This window comes from Cebidichthys violaceus, unplaced genomic scaffold (genome assembly GCF_023349555.1).
Source record: "Cebidichthys violaceus isolate CVI_PGR_0920_01 unplaced genomic scaffold, fCebVio1.0.p SCAF_8, whole genome shotgun sequence".
NCBI classification, from domain to species: domain Eukaryota; kingdom Metazoa; phylum Chordata; class Actinopteri; order Perciformes; family Stichaeidae; genus Cebidichthys; species Cebidichthys violaceus.
Genome location: NW_027176964.1, coordinates 6,060,028 through 6,066,502, shown reverse-complemented (window position 1 = coordinate 6,066,502; position 6,475 = coordinate 6,060,028).

The window sequence follows — 6,475 nt, the reverse complement described above, 5'->3', positions numbered from 1 at the left end:
CTCCTTTTTGTCATTGTACTTGTTTACAGTTTTGAAACCATGGTGCTACATTACTAGTCAGGGGTTATAAGTAGTTTAACAACAACGATAATGATACTAGTGATACTAATACTGATAATGATCTAGTTTTCTCAATGAGATTGTGTGTGTGTGTGTGTGTGTGTGTCCTTACTCACTTATATTTTTAAGCTTTTCTTACAAAATAAAGTAATTTCAAAAGGCTTTCTGTGCTTTGATTTTCACTCAGTAAACCATCACTTAATACTTCTTTCTTCGTGTCATCTTTCTGTTAACTGCTTTGAGCAGAACTGGAGCCACTCACTCCCTTAATGCGGCAAGATTTCCACCTAGGTCCCTTGGTGCTTTCATATAATCCAGCTCTTACCTATACTCTTCGCCTCTCATATTGATCTCACCCGTCTGGTCCTCACCACGTCTTCCTGGACCTCCAGGTTTCTTGTTCCCCGGCTGCTTCACTCTTCTTTACTGGGGCTCGGAAACTGGCAGGCCAGGATCTGGGTCGGAAAACGCGGACTGGATCCAAAGCTTAAGTAGAAACAGGGATGAAGAGGATTGTGTAAAGTCGTTGCTGCACAGCAGGAAAACATATCTCAGCTATACAGTTAGAGAGACAGGGTGTGTGTGTGTGTGTGTTCTTGTCCATACTTATGAGGACCTCTTCACAAGAGAAGGTGGATGAGGAAAGTGGCCCACATGTTTTTTTCTGCAATGCTAAAGGTTTGGATTTAGGGTTCAATATTCTATGATGGGCTCGGTAAGTGAATGTGGTCAACGCAGGTCCCCGCAAGTATAGCAATACAAGCATGCTCTCATGCATGTTTTGCACAGCTATAAATGCCATTATTTCTGCATTATGCACTGTGTATACGTACACTCCCATCCACCATAAGGCAATAAAAGCTCAAACAGCAAACTTAGGCATCTCCTAAGTCCTTAATGATCCCACTAATGAGCAACTGCCATACAGCTATTAGACCCACTGTAAAGATGACTGACTGCAAGAGAAGGAGTGGGTGGGAGTCATCGCCTATATGATATGTTATGATTACGGCAATGGGGCTTTATGCAATGAAAATGATGAGGTATTTTCCTATTGTGCCCAAAAGGGTTAGGGCGCCCATTTGTCTCCAGTGTGCTGCAGTGTCTTGAAGAGCTGGGCGCTGGAGAGAGAAGTCACGAGGCTTTTTAGTGGGGGGGAAGGAGGGAGGAGGAGATGAAGGAGGAGTGAGGAGGGTTAAGTCACATTTGGATGCCAGAAATGGAGCAGAATTCCATGAGCAACATCTGGAATTCCAACTGCATCATGTAGGCCAGACACACAGCAGGACACGGGATGGCGGTTGGTTTGGACATGTTTAATTGTTTTGTTTTTTGACTACAGCATGGTCACAATAAAGGATATGTAAAGTACGATCATGTGTTTTGGGAGTTTTCTTCCTACTCAGCAGGTTTCAGTAAACATCTGTATTTGTGCACGATGTTTACCTCGCTCAAATCCTCTCCATGGCCCGCACACAAGTCAGACATCTAGCTACGGGGTCACAATTTCGATGTTTTCTGTCCTCCCCAGCTGATTCTGCAGAGCGAGGAAAAGATTCGCCTCAGCATAATTCTTCCCCACAGCGCTCTCCTTTCTCTTCCCTCTGTGTAACCGGAGAGCTTTTCTTCACTGTCTGCGAAATGACTCGCTCCTTTTTCACAAAGCCCGACAAAAGAACACACCACACGGCCCCGGCCACTTTCCAGCCACCTCCACTCCTCTGGCTCTCACATTTCAAACCCAGATAAAGGAAAAGGCCATTTCTAGCCCTGATTCCAGTGCTGCTGATCACTTTCCACAAAAAGCAGAGTTGCAAACACAGACTCCTCCGTCCTTTCCTCTGTGCCAAGTGCCTCACATCACATGCATCTACATTGAACCCTACTCAGGAGACGCCACAAGCCCCTTTTATGTTTCTGTCTCTGCGCTGGACACTTCCTATGCCTGTTTCGGTTGGCATGTGAATAGCCTGCAAGCTGATGAGTGGAAACTTCCAAATATGGGGAAGTCCTGCTCTTGGCTATTGTGTCTCATAATAGCCGACCCGAATATCATGCTGTAATTGCAGGACGCGACCTCAGAGAGGAGATTTTCCCGTTAAATGAGACTAAATGATTAAGAGAGAACGATTAGTGTTGCATTCTGCCTGGCAACAAGGACGTGAGACGGTGGAAAGGGGCATTTCTTAAGGGAACTGGTGAGTAACTATATAGGTTACACATGGTTTTCATTTGCATCAGTTAAAGCTCTGCCACATCCTGCACCAAGCACTAATACAACAAACAGGAACAGGGGATTTCTCTCCGGGGTCTCTTACTGTCACACACAACCCGATCACACACGAACAGATAGAACGTAACGCGCACAAGCTTGTGGTCACTTAATTCACCAAAGAGCAGAGGTGATGTGGTTGCCTCTTGTTTGCAATTGTGTCCAAAATGTTTCCAGAAACAAATGGGAGGGGCCGACATGAAATTTGCATGTATGTGCTCATCTGGGTCGTTAACTTTTGAGCTGCCACCATCATGCAAATGAGACAGCAAGTTATTATTGCATTTTATGAAGTTGAGAAACTTGAGAGACACATTTGTTAAAATGGTCTCAATTCCTACAACTCCCATAATGCAATTTGAGTCTTTTTGTTAAGACTCACTGTGCCTGATAATGTCAGTCTTTCAAACTGAGTTACACTGACTTTCAGTTAAAGGTGCTCTGGTCTCCAAGTCCTATCTGGATAACCCTGATGACATCATGGCAGTGTTAGCCTGTTGGTCTGTCGTCCATCTTTGTCCAGACTGAAATATCTCATCAACTATTTACCCAATTTTACCCAAATTCCTTGACGTTCCCCTCAGAATGATTTGTAACTTTTCATCTAGCACCACCATCTAATGCAAAATTAACGGCAACCCCACCAGCCTCAGCCATACTTTGGGTTTTAAGCTAATTGCCAAAGTTAGCATGCTAACACGCTAAACTACCACGGTAAACACGAAACCTGCTTAACATCAGCATGTTGTCATTGTGAACATGTTAGCATGCTGACATTAGCATTGAGGTCAAAGCCCCACTGTGCCGAAGTACAGCCACACAGAGCTGCTAGCATCGCTGTAGACTTTAACTACCGTGCCCGAGCTCAGCAGACAATTTGAACCAATAATAGAGCATTTATATCAATGTTCTAACAAATTGCAAACTCAAAAACTATACTAGAATTAGTGGTCTTTATAGGATATGATGTACCGCTGAAATGTGCACAATTACCATTTCCATTCCAAACCAGTAAGCACAATGGCAAGGGCATGAATGACCATTTTTGAAGTTATTAATTACACCTGTGTGTTCCCTGCTACGACATGTCAGCATTCTGTGAAAAGGTCTACCGTATCTTGACGGAGGATTGCTCTCTATTCAAGTGCACTCATTTTTTAAAAATAGAAACAAAATGTTGACCTTTAAACAAAGTATAACACACTCTTGAAAGTAGTTCTTAGAGTAGAGCTGCTGCAAACACACACACACACACACACACACACACACACACACACACACACACACACACACACACACACACACACACAGACAGACAGTTTATTAGTGGTGTACACTGCTAGTGAAAGAGCGGGATCAATACTTAATACTTTTTCCATTGTGTCTATATCTTATTATTCCATTTAGCTACACACGGAAAATAACTTTCCCCATTAGTTAAACTTTTTTTTTGTGTGCCCCAGAGGTCCCAATCTCATTTTTCTGTTTCATCTGATATTTTTACAGACTCTTTGGTTGTTAATCTGTTTTCTTAGCCGTGCAGTTTTCGTGTCTGCCCCCTCGGTGCTGAATCTGCTCAAAGCTATCCGTTTAAAGCGGCCTGCTTTTGTTACACTAAACACAATGTCTGCACTTAGAATCGGGCGTGGTGCCGTGGGAGCGGCCTCTTTAAAATGTCGGAGGGAGGCATTGTGTGGGCGACAAAAAAATACAGGTGCAAGGAAGTTGAACAATCAACAATTCAACTTCTTTAGATTGCATTTTTTATTTTATTTTTCCTTCAGAGCCGTCTCATATGGCGTGGTTTCCCAAGCCCTGCAGAAAAACACCTCCATCATAGGAGATGCTGATTCAGGCTACCCTCGCCCTGACCCAGCCATATCCGCAAGGAAACCCCCCTGCTTCGCTCAGGGCCCTGGTCAGGATTGTGGGCACATTTCATCTGGCAACTAAACATATACACAGTCACTGTCTGAAGTCTGAAGACCACAAGAGAGAAGCAGCAAGACCCCTCCTCAGCCCCCCCTCTTCAGATCTCCTGCAGTCCGTTAATGAAGTCTCACACAAACTCATGCATGGCTTTTTTTTCTTTCTCTCTCTCGCCTCTTCCAGTGAAACAAGTCACATCTGGTTTCCATAAGCACATACATGTCATCACAAAGACGGGGAGTGGGGGGGAGACAAGAGGGGAGGACTTAAAGAGGAGGGGGAAGGGTGTGTATGCATCAAGGGAAGTTATAAACTTCAAGGAGTGGTGGGGCCGACTGTCAAGATATCGCTGTCTTACGTCATCCCTCCAAAGTCTCCTCGCATGTGTCTTCTAGACACGGCCAGCTTTCCTTCAGTCAAAGAATACAAGGAAATCTATAAGAGCATGTATGTGTGTGTGTGTGTGTGTGTGTGTGAGAGAGAGAGAGAGAGTGAGAGAAAAGCATGGGTAAATAGAATTCAGATAGAGAAAGAAAAACTCCAAGTCCGTGGAGAGTCAGTGAGACATGCGGAGATCAGAAGGGCCACATCAGAGGTTGCCTTTGAAAGCGGAGCTCGGTGGGCCTCTATGCTGAGTTCCTTACAGTGCTGGACACAAAGGCCCATGTGGTTACAGTGAGGAGGGGAGGAGGCAGGGGGGTCGGGGGTGGGACTGCTTACAGAGGGAGAACATATTGTTTTTACTGCCCACTCGTCAGCGTGAGAGTGGCCCTGCACAGCTGACTGGCAGGTCATGGAGGCCTTTAGCGTTGACCTGAGCTCTACACCAGATACTGCTGTGCTGTCACTAGTGGTTCTGTAAAATAAAAAAAATAAAAAATAAAAAAGAACATGGTTTTGAGTCATCTTTTCTCTTCAACTGTGGTCACAATGCTGTCCAGCTGTTCTACTTCAGTGCCAATTCTGGCATTCCACAGAGCTGTGCAGGTCCAGGACCGGGCCGTTCTGGTCAAGAATCCTGCGTTAATGCTGCAGTAGGCAGTTTTGCCTGTTGAATTTCAAGACTTTAGTGTATTCACAAAATGGAACTAGTGAACCAAAATCCTTTGTAGTTGAGGTTCTCCTTGTTGGTGTCAGTTTTCAATGGATAGACTGTTCAGGTGTCGCTGCTTTGAGGAGACTGCATTAGATGGTCGTGTCTAGACGGTAACCCTCATTTCAAGAAACTCCCGCGAGATGTTACGGTTAGGATAGGTCGTCGAGCAGAGTTTCACCAGAGTTTTCGCAAATCTAGGTTTAGTTTTTAGCCACGACCACATTAGGTGTGGTTTATTCCTGTTGCCGGTGATGTTTGTTGTCTTGTCCTTCTTGACTGTCAAAGACAAAAAAAACTGTACATGTTGGTAAACAACGTTTGTGTGGTTTGTCCAGTCTGCCAGTTACCGCAAGCAGCTGTTTTTGGCAAAAAAAAGCTCTGATAAACCAACCGTGTGCTACCTGCCCAACACCGACAGCAGACGGACAAAGTTAGAAAGAAAGAAAATGGAATATAACACACAACACAGATAGTTTGTGTAGACCAGACTAGACCTACATGTGTTTGTAGTCCAGTTGTTGTTGGAGCGACATGAATCCAAAAATGCTGCAGGATGTGTAAAAAGGCAACCGTTTGCCATAAAAACTTTATATACCAAAACGTTATCTTGTTTCACTGGGAAAATGAATAAGGCCATAGGCTCGAATGACTTTTTCTTTTAGTTAACCCATTGCCTCAATATTGTAGGCTTATTGACAGCGTCCTTAACTCGCCTTCCCTCTTTTACCCCAGTCCTCGGTCATCAGAAACAATCTCTTTGAACTTTTCCATTCGGCTAACACATCCATCACTTTGCCCAAAACTTCAACTTATCCTCAAGACCTCCAACTGCCGAGCACAAACCAACACACAGGCGCTCTTACATACACACATACATGGAGTCCTCCGCCTGCTTGCTAGATGAAAGTTAATGGACATAAAAAGACTAAATCTTTCTGCAGCGCTCTCATTCCAAGCAGTCAGAAATGTGTTCTTGGGTCTCCGGAGAGATGCCAGGGTGAAGGATTCACTGGTCCTCACAGAGTCCAGACAAACTGTGTTGCATCAGGGCAGAAAAATGTTCTGCTCAGCGACCATAGGGCTGTAATTACATAGGAGCACTGCTGAGCTCTGCAGGA